This window comes from Meriones unguiculatus, chromosome 1, assembly GCF_030254825.1.
Source record: "Meriones unguiculatus strain TT.TT164.6M chromosome 1, Bangor_MerUng_6.1, whole genome shotgun sequence".
Taxonomy (NCBI): Eukaryota; Metazoa; Chordata; class Mammalia; order Rodentia; family Muridae; genus Meriones; species Meriones unguiculatus.
The window spans coordinates 144388618-144405979 of NC_083349.1; the positions used below are offsets into that span (position 1 = coordinate 144388618).

General features: G+C 45.3%; 1 protein-coding gene across 1 annotated transcript in view; it reads right to left on the reverse strand.

Moving 5' to 3' along the window:
- Positions 1–17362, reverse strand: part of Arhgap35 (Rho GTPase activating protein 35) — a 104023-nt gene that overhangs the window by 84692 nt on the left and 1969 nt on the right. The gene's annotated exons all lie outside the window — the stretch shown is intronic.

Below are 17362 nucleotides of genomic sequence, written 5' to 3' on the forward strand. Positions count from 1 at the left end.
CCTACAGAAACAATGATTAAAGGCCCTGACCAAGATTCAGACAGGGAAAAGACAAGAAACAAGCCGCTGGAAGACAGAAGAGTAAGTACTGAGGGGCACTCAGCATGAGACAAGGCACTTCCTTCTGCTCGCCAGGGAAGGCTTGTTGGGAAAAAAATCTCTAAGCTATGTAGCAAGAAGTAAACAGAATTCGTCAAGCTATGTCTTTAGGTTGTTTTTGTTGGGTTTTCTTCAGTTTGACTGTGGGAGCAGGTGACAGAAGACTATCTCAGATACAAGGCATACGAAAGGTTGGTGCTACTTCGGTTCGTAGTGTCTAGCATACACGAGGCCCTGGAACCAATTCCTCAGAACCCTAAAAGCTGAACATGGTGTGGTATGCCTGTAACCCCAGCACACAGAAGGCAGAGTCAAGATGGTCAGGAGCAATGGGATGTGGTGGTGCACACCTTTAATCCCAGCACTCTGGAGGCAGAGGCAGGCTGTAAGTTTGAGGCCAGCCTGGTCTACATAGCAAGTTTCAAAACAGTCAGAGCTGCTTAACAGAAACCCTGTTTCAGGGGGAAAAAAAAAAAGAGTAGAGTATTGCACTATGAGTAAAAGCACTTCCTGCTGAGTCTGATAACCCAAGTTTAATCCCTGGACTCACACAGTAGAGAGCATCAGTTTCTGTAAACTGTCCTCAGACCTCTACAAGCGTGTCTTGGCACATGTACCCCTCCCCTCTAAGCAAAAAAACAAAAAATATGTAATAAAAATTAAAAACAAAAAGATAATCAGGAGTCCATGCAGGCCTCATTTTGTCTACACAGGTCGGCAGAGGAAGGGAGCATAGAAAGAGTCCCAGAACAACAATGTCTGGGGAGCGATGGTTTTCACACTAAGGAACACTGAGTTTAAAGGGTAAATAGGGGTTTGGCAAAGAAGGCTAACATATAACCAAGCCTCACCTGCACACGTCTCTACATACATACACACAACGACTTTTAAGGATAGTTTAAAATAAGTTGAGAAGATGCCGAAAATCCAGGTCTAGAGGCTTATGCTTGCCAAGCACTCACAAGACAAAAGCAGGAGGACCACTGTGCATGCGAGGCCAGACTGAGGTATACTCAGAGTTGGAGGATAGTCTGGGTTGAATGAAGAAAAGCTGCAGATATGTTCCTTGTCACCTTTCCCTGTCCATGGCCAGTGAGATGATTCAGGTGGTAAAGGGGTTCTGACAAAACCTGACTATCTTAGTTCAATCTCCAGGGATCCTCATGGTGAGGGAAGAAAACTAGCTCCTGAAAATTGCCCTCTGAACAACCCCACACATGGGCCCCATGTTGTGTACACATGTGCACATTCAGGACTCAATCAATACATACTATTATGGTCAAAGGAAAAATTAAGCCAGCCATGATGACACACACCTGCAAGCCCAATATCTGGAAGACACAGGCGTTCGTTCCAGGTCAGCTTGGGCTACAGAATAAGACCTCGCCCCAAAACAAACAAACAAACAAATAAATTTAGGGCAGAACGTAAACTCCAGGCTATGGAGGTGGGTGGGGCTCAGTGGCAGAGCACTTGCCACTTTTGGTCAAAGCCCTGAGCTTTATCCTCAGCACCACAAAAAAGAAAGATCTCTTTCCTATTTCACCAATTATCCATTCATCCCACTTTTTTCTTCCATGATTCAACAAGATCCTGCATCCTCTTTCACTGAATTCAAAGACTCCATAAGCGTTTGCCCTTTACTTCTGAACACTGCTGTTTCTTTTCTATCACTATCTAGGTCTCCCCATCGCCCCAACTCCAACAGCCTACAGGAAAATTAAATACATTTCAGTACAGAATGTAAGTGACAGAAACAGATGACCTGGAGTAAGAACCAGGGGTTCTCAGAAGTGTAACAGAAGTGTAACAGAACAAGAATTCATCTTCACAGAGAGGTCTGTGCATGTGTATACACACCCCTACAAAATGGATCTGACCTGACATGCTGCTTCTCCTATGGAGGAAAAAAGACTGGTTTCTGCTTCTTCAGTTCTGCCCACAAAGTCCTTAAAGACTCCAACACAAGTAGGAGGGGACCCTCAACTAGCCCTCAAAATGCTCCAAATGCACTAGGGATTCTAGAAGGCTGGAAAGAATGACTCATCGCACTCCCAGGTTTTCAGAGGCCTCTGACTGCTAAGGCAGCGCTCTACCGCCTCGTAATCATCTCTACACAGGCTTTCCCTGCATTAGTCACACTTCTGCTCTACAGACTCACTCAGCCTCCATTTCCTCCCAAACTGACAGCCTGGAGCAATGTCCACTGCCTAGGACCAATGATGAACCCTGTGGTGTAGCTCAGACTGAATGCCTAACAACATGTGAGTCCCTGGGCTCCATACCAACCCTATAAGGAAACAAAACCCCACTGTGCACAAATCATTGCACTGCTGATGCAAATGGTCAAATATGTCCAAAAAGAGCTGTTAGGGCAGGGACAGCAGCACACACCTGTGGTCCCAGCACTGAGGCTGTAGCAGAAGGCTTCAGAGTTCAAGGCCAATATGAGCTACCCAAAGAGATTTGACCTCAAAACCAAACACGTAAGAAAGCAGCCCTTCTCCAGAGTCTCGATGGAGGGGGAAAGGAAGGAAAGAGGAAAAAGCAACAAAGGAGGTGAGGGCTGTCTCTTGGTACAGATCCTCCAGACTGTACCATTCTCTAGTTCTTCGGTCATTTTAATAGTTAAGTTAATCAAAGTTAAATAATTTACAATCTTGTTGTTAGTGTGTTTTATCCTCCTGGCCACGCTGCAAAGACTGACAGGCGCTGATGCAGAGCACACTACCGGACAGCCTATGTTTCAAGGAGCCCAAGTCGTCAAGCACAGGCCTGTGATACCAGCTACTTAGGAGGCTGAGGCAGGAGGACTGGAAGTTCAAGTCGTGCTTAAGCTAGAGAAGAAATTCAAGGCCATACCAGACAACTCATGGAGACCCTATTTCATGACAAAAACCAATCAAACAAATCAACAGAACGAGGACACAGTCTAGCAGCCCAGCAACTGCCTAGCTTACGCAAGGTCTTGGACTCAATCCCTGGGCATATGAAACAAATCCAGGTGCTAATTCAGACGAGAGCAGCCCGGCGGCAGTAGTGGTAAGAGGCAGACAATGGGACAGGTCCAAGAGTATACGTAACACAAGCACTAGCACTGCAGCAGCATCAGGCACTATCGTAGCTGTTTCCCAAACCCAAGAAGCAAACGACTTACAGACACATAAGAGAAACGGGTAAGCAACAGGCTCCAACTGAGCCCTGCTAAAGTATGCCGAGAGCAAAAGGTAACAACAAACCAAAACCTGACAACAAAAACCACAGCTAGGCATACCCATGCCTATAAGTCTAACACTTGAGAGGTGAAGGTAAAAGGGTCAGGAATTCAAGTGTAGCCTCAGATACAGGCTAAGTTAGAGGCCAGCCTCGGCTGTATTAAATGCTGATACCCCCACACAAATGAAACTACATTTTAAAAGTCCAATTAGGTCCCCACAACAAAACAGGAGGGAAGACAGAACTGGAATGAACTGATGGGTTATTCTGGAGATCTGTAACAAGTAGCTAAGCTACCGGTGAAGAGAGCACACACACACACGGCCCACCCTAGTGCCTTCAGTGGAGAATCAAGTTGATGCAGAAATCTAACTGTCAACCTCACACTAAGAAAACAAGTCCTTACCTTTCTCTGAACCCTTCAGCTGTGTCACCTAGTCACACTGCCTCAGCTTCCTCATCTGAGAAACGGGAGCATGCACACTGCTAAGTTGACAAGAATATGTGTTATGTGCATGGTGCTGGCTGTTATTAGGGACAGCTGTCCTTTCCCTTGGGGTGAGCTCCCCAGGGAGAGAGATGTTGAGCTACTGCTGCATTGGGAGTGGGTTTTGCAAAGTCTCCTGCCCAACAGACACCGTCCAATCATGTTCTAGGGGCCCTTTGCCGGCAGCTGTGAGCCTCGGGCACCGGGTAGTGCTAATGCCGGTTTCTCCAGCCACAATACCTCATTCACTCAGGCCTCAGGGAACAGGCCTGGTACACATGAAAGAGCTGGGTTCAATCCCTAATACTGACAAGGAACCAACAACAAAAGGAACTGGTCCCAAGCACTCCTGTGACAGGCACTTTACCAAACAACACCAGCAACAGGGGCAAACAAATCTACCTTCAGAAGGGAAAGCCAGGCTGGAGGTGACTTTAATCCCAGCACTTGGGAGGCAGAAGCAAAGGCAGGTGGATCTCTGTGAGTTTGAGAGAAGTCGGGTTTTAACAGTGAGTTCCACGACAGCCAGGTTTATGCAGAGACCCTGTGGGGAAAAAGGGGTGGGGTGGGGGCAAGCAAACAATAGGAGAAGAGCCAAGCGTGGTGGCTTTCCACAGTGCATAAAGGAACTGGGAGTACGGCCAGTGGATCTCCCGCCCCCCAGCACAGTGCAGAACTTAGTGTGATTGACAACTATACTCTCACTACTCAAGGTGAAGACAGGCAGATCATAAGTTCAAGATCACCTCTGGCTATATAGCAAGTTCAATACCAGCCTAAGCCACGTGACACCCTGTCTCAAAAGAAACAAACAAAAAAGAGACTACCCTCCCCAGAGTTCTCCTACTGGATAGCAAATGACACATACAGGTTTTCTTCACACTACTGACCAGGAGCATGCTAGCAATGTACTTGTCTAAAGGAATACCAGGAAGTTCTAAAACAAACAAAAAAACCTCTCTGAATAAGAAACAATTTCCCAAGACTTCAAACAAAAAAGATACAGACACAAACTACAGCTCAACACTACTCCTGCAAATGGAGAGGGTGACACATCTATACCTCGGGAAAGCATGGATGCCTCCAAGGAGGGCAACAGGGCAGCTAGGAACCGGGCAAGAGAACAGCACAGGGTGCTTTATGACTACTGACATGGAACCCATGAACATGTCATGTCACTACACTAAAACAAGTTACACGTGTTGAACCACCACCAAAATTTGTGAACGGAGCTCAAGAAACTCAAACATTTGAGGTCTCAGAACATGGACCTCTGAGCCACTGAAGGATCAGCAGGGGACTCACCTAGCACTGAGAAGCATACTTCAGGAAGAAGAGCCAGCTCAGCAGAAACTAGCAGACAACAAATACTGTTCTCAAGGCCTGGTAGTGCCCCTTGGCTGAGGACAGGCATCTAGCTGGGAAGAGTTACAAATTGGGGAGGGCAGGGCAAACTGCTAGATCACATAGGGTTCTGCAGATCACATAGAAGCCCTAAGGGCTCTTCTGGCTTTTGGACGTTTTCTGTTGTATGTGACCATGTGCTTGCAGTGCCTACAGACCCCATAAGAGGGCGACAACCTCTGGAACTTACAAGATCATTTGTGGCCCCACAAACGCAAAAGCAGCAAGTGCTCTTAACCACTGAACAATCTCTCCAGCCCCACACCCTGAGGAATTTTAACCATGGGAAAGCAACTATCAAAGTGTTTCCTTGTGACCCCAATGGCTTGTCATGAGACTAAAAGAAGAAAAGGACACAGGATGCCTCCGACTTCCACAATGAAGCACAGCACACCTCACCCAAGACAGCCAACCAATACTTACTCTTTGGGAACGATAATTTCTATTAGGCAAACCTTCTATATCTAAATACTTTTCATCTGCTGCCTACACATCTCATAAACCTGTTAGTTATTTATATTGATAATTTATTTTGTTTAAGGCGACAATGGAGGAACACTGTCAGGAATCTAAGTCTGCTAAGTACTTGGTAGCTTATTACTGTGGCTAGTGTGTGGCTGAGCTTCCCATCTCCATGAAGTGAGACTTAAAACATACACCTCGACGTCCATGCAAGCCCATCAACTTTCTTGGGAAAGACTATTTCTATTCTGACTCTGGAGCCCCCTTTTAATAAAATAAAGGTAAGATCTCATGTTTTTCTCTCCCCTGCCCCTTCCTGGGCAAAATTAAGAAACCTGTGTTTGGTACATTTTCCCACCACCGTCCTCTTGGCTGGTCCTTAAGAGGCAACTCCAGGCATCCTAGCACTTACAAAGCATTTGCTGAGCGTGGACCTCAACCCAGGCATTCACTCTTCCAAGCTTCCCAAACCCACCATTAGAAGGTGAATTTGCACTGTGGGCCTAAGAGTAGACCCTCACTGTGGCAGCCTGCTCTGCCAGTTAGCAGTCACGGTCTGTCTTGCCTAAGGGAGTTCAGCCTTCGGTGAGGGGGAAAGGACTGCAGCCTGCTGAGAGAGCGGAGGCCTGGCCTAGGGCTGGAAGGTCTGACAAACATTAACAACTGCTGTCTGGCCTGTGACCTGAAGTTAACATCTCCAAACAGGAGATACTTGCTGATAAGACCCCAAAAGTCAGTGTGCCCTGGGGCAGCTACCAGCAGTTGGGTTGTAGAGATAGCTGTCAAGGACGGAGATAACAAGCCAGCAGCTTCGGCAGCAGGTCCAGCCTGGGGCCACCTACTGCTTACCTGGACACTCCTACAGTCTGTCCTCTCCACCAGCTCCAGGGTTCCCCAACCTTACAGAGTTCTCACCACTGTACACTTAGTCCGGTGCTAACTGACTAAGCAGGCACAGTCAGCACTGAGCCCATTTTATAGACAACTCACAATAAAAATAAATCATCAACCCCACAAGGTTGGTAAGAAGCAAATGAGAAACAGCAGACAAGAGGCCCCTCCCCCGACAGTCTAGAATCCCAACAAGGAACAAAGCACTCAAAGCACTCTCTGCAGGCTCCTCAAAACCTTACCTTTTGGAAGGTGAGACAGGGTTTCTTGTAGCCCAGGCTAGCCTCAAACTCAAATGCCTGATTCTTATGCAGGGGAACCTAAGGATTTGTGTATGTTAGACAAACACTATTAAGTGAGCTAAATTCCCAGACTGCTCCCGTACCTTTTTGGAGACAGGCCCTCATGCAGCCAAGGCTGGCCTTGAATTCTAATCCTCCTGCCTCCACCTGCCATGTGTTGAGATTACAGATGGACATCATCACGGCCAGCACTCACATTTTTTTACTCAACAAACATTAAACTCAGATTACCTGTCAAGACCTGCTCTATAAATAAATAATGCAACAAAGGTGAAGGCATGAGCCTTGAAGCCCTGGGTTTTCCTGGTCTCGGGGCCAAAACAAGAGTAACAACCACCAAAAAAGAAGAAGAGAAAAAAATTCCGGAGCTGCCCAAAGTCTTTTCTTACTTGTTTTGCTTATTTCATTTTTTGAAATAGGGTCTTATTTCCTAGAGGTCCACCTACGGGTGCTGGGAGTAAAAAGATACAACCCCATACCCACCCTCGATTTTTTATTTAAAAGAGAAACTCGCTTTGTAACCCAGGCTAACCTCACCTCAAGTCCTTTAAGCTCCTGAGTGCTGAGATTACAGGTATGCCTCCACCCCCCCCCAACTTGCTCTTTCCTAGTCATACAGTACTTAGCTTGGCAACTGACCAGCAGATCAAGAACCAGCCCCTAGTGAGCAAATACTAGTGGCCAGTAAAAACGCACTGCCATGCAATAGGTGTTCTGCTAAACAGCTTCAACCAAAGACAGTGAGGTAAACGTAATTTTCAAATTATTCTTTCTCCCCTGTGGTGCTGGAGATGGAGTCAGATCTGTGCGCAGCCAAGTGCTTTACCACTCAGCTGCTACACACTGGCCCAAATCGTTCCTATTCCAGAGAAACATGAACCTGGACCCGTTTCCTAAACACTTTTTCCCTCAGATGAAATCTGTCTTAGACCCAGTCAATGCATTCTTGCATTGAAATGTTTAGTCACACTTAATTCTCCAAGATAAGATCTGGAAGAAAGAATCAGGCCACTGGCCTGCTAAAATCTGCACTCTGTGGTACAGAAACACTGTGCTCCTTGTGTTACCTGAAAGGGAAGAGCTGCCTTTGTTCCTAAGTGGCCCACATACCCGGAGAGAAGGACGCTCGCTTTGTGTAACTGGCACCCTTAACTTCTCATCACCCAAACACTGGCTGAAGGGGTAAAAGAACAAATAAAACTTCTGTTCTCCTACCCATGACCACTAACAACCAATCTGCTCTCTTCAGTTTAGCATCTCCTAGCCATGTAAATTATTTGAATAGATGGGATTAAACAGATTAGATAGTAGGTAAACTATGTAAAAAAAAAATTTTTTTTTTGAGACAAGATCTCCACTTGAGGCCTGTACTTCCTGACTTGCTGAGGATGGCTCTGCCCTCTAGATCCTTATACTCCCTCTTCCTGGGCTGTTATTTAGTTAAATTATTTAACTCTTTAAAAACATTTTTGGACCACAAAAGAGAAAACATAGGTCAGGTGTGTTGGTTGACACATTTCTGTAATCCCAACACTTTGGGAGGCTGAGGCAGGAGAATCTCCAGTTCAAGTAAGCCTGAGCAATCTAGTGAGACCCTGGTCTCCTCACTGCAACTACCACCTCCAAAGGCCCCCAAAATGTGAAAAAGACGTAACTAACTTCATGGCTATTCCTGATGTAGACCGACTCTCCTTGAACCAAGAACACACGGGGTATGAGGGATTACGGAGCAGAACCATGCTCCAACGGCCAGCCATCAAATTGACCGGGGCTCTCTTCATCTCTGGGGAGATCACTCTGTGTGGAGCACTCCAGAAAGGGGAAGACAGACCACAGCAACTTTCCACACAGGATGACTGGCCAGGTAGCCTTAGGCTACCCCTCGCTCATGTGCCTCAGCTCCCCACTTGGGACGATGACCGTGAGGAAAGGAAGAAGCACTTGACAGTGGCAGTACAAAGTAAGCAGTGATGTTGTTAATAATTAATTCAATTACTCTATGAGAAACAGTGACTGCCCTGGAGGGACTATAGTCCAAAAGATCGCTTCGTTCCTTTTTTCTTTTTTTTCCAGCATAATTTTCTTTCATGTTTATATAGAAAAATATACAGTATGGCCAACTTGGTTAACTTTTCTAAAATCAAGAATAGTGTTAAACCAGCACTGGGAGGCAGAAGCAGGCATATCTCTGAGTTCAAGGCTAGCCTGGTCTACAAAGTGAGTTCCAAGACAGCCAGGGCTACAAAGAGACCCTGTCTCAACCTGCAATTCCCTACCCTCCTCCCCCCAAAAAAAAGCATTCCATAAAGCCGTGCACTGACCTCCATACGAATATAGTGGCATGCAGGCACAGCAACCCCCCAACCTGTCAATGTGAAAGTAAGTTTTTAAAAATATAGTAAAGGGGGCTGGAGTGATGACTCAGTAGCTAAGAGCACTGGCTGCTCTTACAGAAGGCACAGTCTCAATTCCTAGCACCCACACAGCAGCTTATAAACATCCTTAACTCCAGTTCCTAGGGCTTTAATGCCGTCTGCTGGCCTCTGAGGATCCCAGGCAGGCATGAGGCACACAGATAATACACAGACAAAACACTTATAATACACTTAAAACACATTAAAATCAGCTGGACACGGTGATGCACACCTGTAATCCCAGCATAACAGATGTAGGGGCAGGCAAGCAGATCTCTTTGCGTTTGAGGTCAGCAAGTCCCAGGCTAGACAGGGTTAAGTGAGACCCTGGTCTTTAAAATAAACACAAGGCAGGTGAGATAGCTTCGTGGTTAGGAGAACTGCTGATCTTGTTCATATCCAGGTTCAGTTCCCAGCACCAACATGTTGGCTGGCTCACAACCATGTGTGAAGTCCAGTTCCAAGGGATCCAATGCATGTGATGCACAGACATATGAAGGTAAAACACTCAAATACATAAAATAAATAAATCTTTAAAACACACACACACAGCATGTACAACTCAGGAAAAACAGCGGTCACACAGCATGTAAAACTCGGGAAAGGGGCTGGAGAGATGGCTCAGGAAGTAAGAGCCCTAGATGATCTCCCAGAGGACCCAGGTTCAACTCCCAGCACCCACACGGCAGCTCACACCTGTCTGTAACTCCAGTTTCTGGGACCTGGCATTCTCACACAGACATAAATGAAGGCAAAACAACAATGCACATAAAAATAAATAAATCGGGGCTGGGACGATGGCTCAGGGCCTAAGAGCACTGGCCGCTCTTCCAGAGGTCCTGAGTTCAATTCCCAGCACCCACATGGTGGCTCACAACCATCTATAATGAGAGCTGGTGCCCTCTTCTGGCCCGCAGGTGTACATGCAGACAGAGCACTCATATATGTAATATAAATTAAAAAAAATCTTAAAAAATAAATAAATAAATAAATAAATCTTTTAAAAAAATTAAAAAACAAAAACAAAAAACCTCAGGAAAAACAGTGGTTCACCTACAACAAAGATAGCTCAAACAGCACTTCAGCATATCCTCTTCCATTTTCCATACATTTCTTAAGACATTTCTTAAGAGTTCAGCAACAATAACTAGAGTCACCTGTGTACACTGCTACAGCCCGCTTTCTCCCCACACTTCATTTTGTGTGCACTTTCCCGTGTCAAGTACTCTTGAAAAACATACTTTTAAAATGACATCACTTTTCCATAAGTAATAACTCCCCTAAGGTTAGAGCACTTAGATTTTCTTCTTTTACATTTATAAACATCACTATAGATCACATGTTCACATGCCTGCATCTCTGCTTCTTAGCCTACACTGATAACCCAGGGTGGTGGTGCAGACTTGTAATCCCAGGATTTAGGGCACTGAGGTAGAGGGTAGCCTGAACTACAGACAAGATCCTTGCCTCAAAATTATTTAATTATCAGGGCAGTGGTGATGCAGACCTTTAATCTCAGGACTGGGGAGACAGGTAGATGGAGTTCAAGGTCAGCCTGGTCTACAGAGTGAGTTCTAGGACAGCTAGGGCTACACAGAGAATCTGTCTCAAAAAAAAAAAAAAAAATTAATGAAACAGGTAACTATCAGGTAACTATGTATCCATCTGTGATTGTATAACTCTTAAAATTGTGCCTAAGTCCCTGGGCATGGTGACACATTCCTTTAAATCCCAGCGTTCAGGAGATCAAGGTAGACGGTGTCTGTGCTCAAAGCCACCGAAATCTACAAAAGTATGTTTCAAGCTAGCCAGGGCTACAGTGACCCTCGACTTAAAAATGTAGATATGTATGTATGTACTAAAAATGTAGATATGTATGTATGTACCTGTGTATTTATAGACACACACAGACCATTTGTTGGGGCTAGAGAGATAGATCAGTAGTTAAGATAAGGAGCTAAGTTCAGCTCTTCTTGCAGAGGCCCTGGTTCAGTCTCCAGTACCAACATTAGAGGATCTTACTCCCCTAGCCCTCCGGTTCTGGGAATCTAACAGCACTGTCTTCCACAGGCATCAGGCTGTGAAGGACAAACATAAAGGAATTCTCAAACCCACCACCCAAAAAACTCAGTAATAATAATGATAAAATTAACTTACAAAGATCTGTGCACATTCCTTATAAAAATACCACAATCCCAAAAGCTACCACTGCCATTTTTCACTCTTTGTGGCTTAATGCTGGGCACATGCCAACAGCTGGGGCTCACTCCTATAGTCAGAAACCTTCTTCCCTTTTCCATTTTTCAGGATTCAACTGGCCAATCAGAGGGAGCCATTTATTACGAGTTCAGCAACAATAACAAGACAGGATTTCAAACCACAATGAAGGTGAGCACCAAGAGCTACCACGATAGGCATTTCTGAGAATAGAGGAAGTGGCCGGGGCACTCTCCCACCCCCACCCTAGGTGGTCCTCTCCCTGAGCCATTCTCCTAAAGGCACGATTACAAAACTCCAATAATCTTGTGTTAATGCAGTGCTAAATTTCATTTGTACACAATCAATTTGTTACTGAACAAGAGCCCTTTTTAATTACCTGCGGCAATTAACAGTGATCATTTTCTTTTGTCTAATGCCTAACACAGGCTCCAAAACATAAAACCATGACTTTTCCCTTTCATTTAAATGCAGATGGAAAGGTTCAATGCAATTGAAGTTGTACTTTTTTGTCTTAATTTTCCTTTTATGTGTCCAGGAGTTTTGCCTGCATGGCCACAAGGCACTGTCGAGTAACAGAAGGTTATGTGTCACCTGTGAGTACTGGCCATAGAACCCAGGTCCTCCGGAAGAATGTATTCTTAAGTCTTCCGTACATGGGAAGGCTCTGCATTAGCTACAGCTGTCTAACATACTCTCACCCCAGTGCTGTTTTCCAATTCAGTTACTAAATAATTATAGTGAGCTGGGCCAGCAAGACGGCCCAGTGGACGCAGGTACCTGCTGCCAAATCTGACCACCTCAGTTTGACTGAGCTCAATCCCAGGTGCCACATGGTGGAAGCAGAGAACTGTCGCTCATGTATTGTCCTCTGACCTCCATGAACATACTATAACATGCGCATGCGCGCGCGGAAGCACAGACACACACACACAAACATGAATAAATGAACAAATATGATATTTACAGTCAGCAAATGAAACAAAGCTAAGGAGCACTTTTCCTATCTACACATCTGCATTTATGTACGTTTTAGTGTTTCATATCACCTGACTGCAATGCTAGACATGGAACATGACACATGCTAGACAAAAGACTACCACTGAGCTACACAAATCGTGACAGTGTTCTATCTCTACATTTCCAGTTGCCTCAACACTATTCTCAACAGAAGAAAACCTTGGCTGGGGCAGAGTACAAGCCCAGCAGCAGGTGTTCCTGGGTTCCTCCCCACACCGAGGAGACTCGCTCAAGAGGTACTGAAATATCTTTTTGTCTCCCAAAAAAATACGAAGTTAAAGCAGTCAATGGACAAACATTTGTAGTTTCTTTTTGTCAGAATAACTTCATTTTACCTAACTTTGTGATACCTGGATCTGAATCTAGAAGAAAAATAAAATGCCCAAATTCTGTATCATGCTGGCTAGACAGTAAGGCAGAATAGCAGCCATCTTTTACAATCCTTTCATTCTGCAAGAAGGAAAAACAATCTTCCCAAGTCACATAGCTTGTAAGTCAAAAGGTCGAGATGGGAGTTTCCTCAACAATTTTTCTAGTTTGTTTGTTTTCTTGGGTGTTTTTGAGACAGGATCCCATGTAGCCCAGGCTGGCCTTGAATTCACTGAGTAGTTGAGGACTGCCCTAAATATCATCTCCTCCTCCTTCCATCTTTTATGCACTGGGATTACTGGTGTGTGCCACTTTGTGTTTTGTTTGTTTGTTTTCTCTCAGTGGCTCAATTTCGATGACCAACTCCCTACAGTGACAGTGGAAGAGGCCCGAGGAAAACAAAGGTTAATGAGGACGCTACAGCACATGCACAAGTCACAACTGCTGCAGGGTCCACAGCACAGCAGCACCGCTGTCCTAAGTGACAGTAGGCAAGCTGGCTAATTCCAGCAAAACCAAGTACTACATTCCTGTGGTGATGCTTCATGGCTGAAGGCACCAGCTCTCCACTACACTCAGGGGTGGTCCTCAGCGTCAGATGGCCACAAACAGAAGTCAGAGTGATGGGTGCTCATTTATTTTCAAGAATTCTCTACAGATAAACTCTGATAAAGTATTGTATCAAAAGTTAGACAGAAACAAGCTTTTGGGAAGATGAACATGAATGATTTGTTTGCATTTCTTAATACCAGCAATTCAAGCACTATTCAGACCATTGCTATTTGAGAACCTAGGTCAACAATGACTCAGCTTGAGAAATTCCCTACCATTTCATAAAAGAATTGTAAGCTGAGTTATGCAGCTAATAAAATCTGGAGAGGGCCCCCCTCAACCTTATAAACTAATTTCCATGTGAATGGCTGAGAAAGTGGCAGTGTGTATTTCCTACTGAAAAAAGTAAGGGTAAGTCTGTTCAGTGTCCTCCAAACCCTGGAAAAGCCCCATCTCAATTCTGCTTCAGGACATGACAAGGGCAAGAGGGGGTCCCAGCACAGCCCAGCCCTTCTCACAGCATGTTCTACTGAATGCAGTCTACCATCAGGGAGGGACTTCAGACAGGTATCCAGGTCAGTGGAGAAGCAAGCTGTCCTCAATTGTAGTTAATCAGAAAAGGCCTTGACAAAAGGTAGGCACCCTGCTCTTGTGTCCAATCCTCTTCTACTATGACTCTAGGCAAGCCTTCCATTTCCCCACCTGCAAATGAGCTACTCATTTTCCAACTAGGTTCCAGCAAACTCCAAGGCCCAAGGTGGCATTTCTACCAGTCACCTTCCCTCTACAGGCAAATAATGTTGATGTTTGTGGGGGAAAAAAAAGAAAATTTAAGTAAATAAATGATTAATCAAATGCCACACAATTGAATAAACTATACCATGAGGCAGTGCATACCTGCAATCCCAGACTTTTAGAGACAGAAGCAGAAGGATGAGTTGAAAGCTAACCTCAGGTACATATCCAGATAAAGACCTGCCTGGGCCTTGTGAGATCCTATCTCAAAAAAATAAAAATAAAAATAAAAATAACTCAACAAGAGACACTGTTTAGTCTGCTAGGTGGCACATAACAACAGTCCTAGGAGATCACAAGAACGGCCTGCAAGAAGTCTAACAGCTTTTAGGAGACCGTATTCGGCCAGGGATGGAAAAGCAATCTAGACCAGACCGCCAGCTGCAACAACCTGCCCTGCCCTCTGGAAGACTGACCACACACCCCTGAGGCTGTGGCTCTCCACTCTGCGCAGCCTGCCCTTCTCCACAAGTCCTATTTGGGCCAGACACCTGCACCAATCTGTCTGGTACGAAGAGGAACGGTAGTTTCCGACTTGTTATATGTCCTGAGGCATCATCAGGCCAATCATAAAAAGGAGCGGATAGGCAAGGGAGAAGAGACATGAGCACAAAGAAAGGTTAGTTTTAAAGAGAGAGGGAGGGACTAAGAAAGGACAAGAATTCTTATCAGGCTAGTTCTAAAAATCTAGTCAGCGTAAGAACCCTTAAACATGCTGGAACATTGAAAAAAAAAGTCACCTGCTGCCATCTCTTCCTCCACACCGTGCCCCAACTGGTGCAGGAACCCTTCCACAAAGTCAAGGCTACCACCCACATTTCTGTAGCACCCAACTCCACCACGAAAGCAAATGTCAATTCTGGGACCGGAGCCACCATCACCAGAGAAATCTGACAGTCCTGGAACATTAGTTCCCAGCTTAGAAGGAAAACCAGCTCTTTGTTCTGTCTGTCTCCTCTGTTTCTATTATGTGAACTCCAGCTGTAAGCACGCACAACTTTTCAGGCTGCCAGTCTTAGGAAAACTCCAGACACACACATTGTAAGGGTGCTACAACACAGTTGTTCCTGTTCGTAAGTAGCTGTCACCTCCACACTAAGAACGAAAAACAAGACAACTGAAACGGAGAACACAAACTTTAAAATAAATTCTGGAGATTCTGACATGAGGCCAAAGAAGCACCACTAGAAACAAACCAAAGTAACACAGCATCAAAATCCCCATTCTCCTCGTCAGAGTTTAAAGTCCTGTAGGTCAGTGACAGAACAAGCCTAGCAACGTTCTTAACGCCCACTTTCAACTACAGTACAGAACTGAGAAGAAAATGAAACAAGACCCAAAGCCAGAAAACCTCCAGCCCTAAAGCGGGGGGAGGCACACAGATCTACTGTGCGTTCCCTCCATGTTCTCCTACTCAAATGCCCTCACACTGGATGAGTCAATGGTCTAATTCTGTAGATGACAGTGAAGGGTTTTTTCCTTTCAAATGTGTTCACACAGAACGATTTCTAAGCAGGTGCTGAAATAAAGTCTGATCATAGCTCAGTTAAGAAAGTCTTTCCAGTAAATGTGCCTCCACAGCTGGATAGGTGTCTTAATATGAAATTGCCCTAGGCCACAGGGAGGAAAAAAAAAAAAAGAGGCTTTTGATTTAGATTTACTTGAGAAATAAAGTAAATAAACCAACAACACACTAAAGGCCCTCCCTCACAAGTTAAAGAAGAATACGGTCAGATGGCTACCTCTACTTCTGAATGAATTTCCTGAACCCCACCACAAAATCATTGTGAAGCTTGAGGAACACAGGGTTAGAAGTAGGAAAGGCACAGTTCACAAACAACGACCCCAAATCAGCCAGTTCTTGGCAGCCCTCTCCAACTCCCTAAGCAGGTCCTTCCTAACATCTGTGATGAGAACTCACCCACTGGTCCCTGCACACCCAGGAGCCCAGTAACCTAGCATAGATGTGCCCAGAGGCACTAGGCTCCTGTGACTGGGAGTGCCAGCAATACCAGAGGGCAGAAATCTGGGTGACACTTGGCACTCTCTCTTTCAACAACCACAAAGTAGTTTCCAAATCCAGGCCCTCACCATTTTGAAGACCAGGAAGCTGGAGTGTTCCAGGGGGCAGAGGTGAAAAAGAAAGAAGCCCACTGGGTCTAGCCCCACCCCCAAGGTCACAGTATTGACCAAAGGCCAGGAGAGAAGGCAAGACTACTGTTTCTGAAGGCCAGAGCAGTAAACACCTAGTGTGGCCACAACCCTGGGACCTGCAGAACTGGCATTTCCCTGGCCTGGAGTAAAGTAAGAAGATGACTTTTTAGCTAAAAAAAAAAAAAAAAAAAAAAAAAAAAAAAGAACAAAACAACAAAAAAGACAAGACAAAAAAGCATACTTCTGAATGTTCCCCGTGTGTGTGTGTATACTGGTGTGGAGGTAGAACACTGTAGAGTACAACAGTCTACAACTGCTCGGAGAGGCAAGGAGGGAAGTGAAAAGAAAAGAGCCATGAGCAGCTGCAGTCCCCTTTCCCAAGGACACAAAGCTGTGAGGCCCAGACAGGGAGCAAAGAGAACACAGAGGAAATAGAGCAATAAGTAAATCCTATCCACCATCACTAACCTGGGTACAAATCAGAGAAATGGGAGATACTCCCAGACTGCAAGGAGCTGCAGCCGCTCATCCCTACCTCTGTAGCCAAGTCAGGAGAACTTTGAGGATACAATTCACAACATGCAGGGCTCCTGAGAATCTGCAGCCTGGACCAGCGCCTAAAGAGCCTCAGCCCAAGGTACCCTGGCAGATGCTGAGAGATACATAAGACAGACCTAAAAGGCATGTCCTCAGTGGAGAACCTGTTGGCAGTGCGTGGGGAGCCCTGAAAAGCAGGTATGAAGTGAGTTAAGTATTAGAAAGGGAACCTGACAAGATGTGAGGAAAAAGGCAGAAAGCTATGAGGGAGGAAGGCGAGAAGCCAAAGAGGAAAGGACCTGGGAGAAGGGTATCAAAAGAAAGCGAGCATCTAGCCAAGAAATCTGGAAGCTCCAAGAAAGGGGAGACAGGAATGAGAAGAAAGGAATGGTAGCTTCAGGTTAAAACTAAGGAAAAAGCTTAAAAGAAAATAAGGAGCAAAG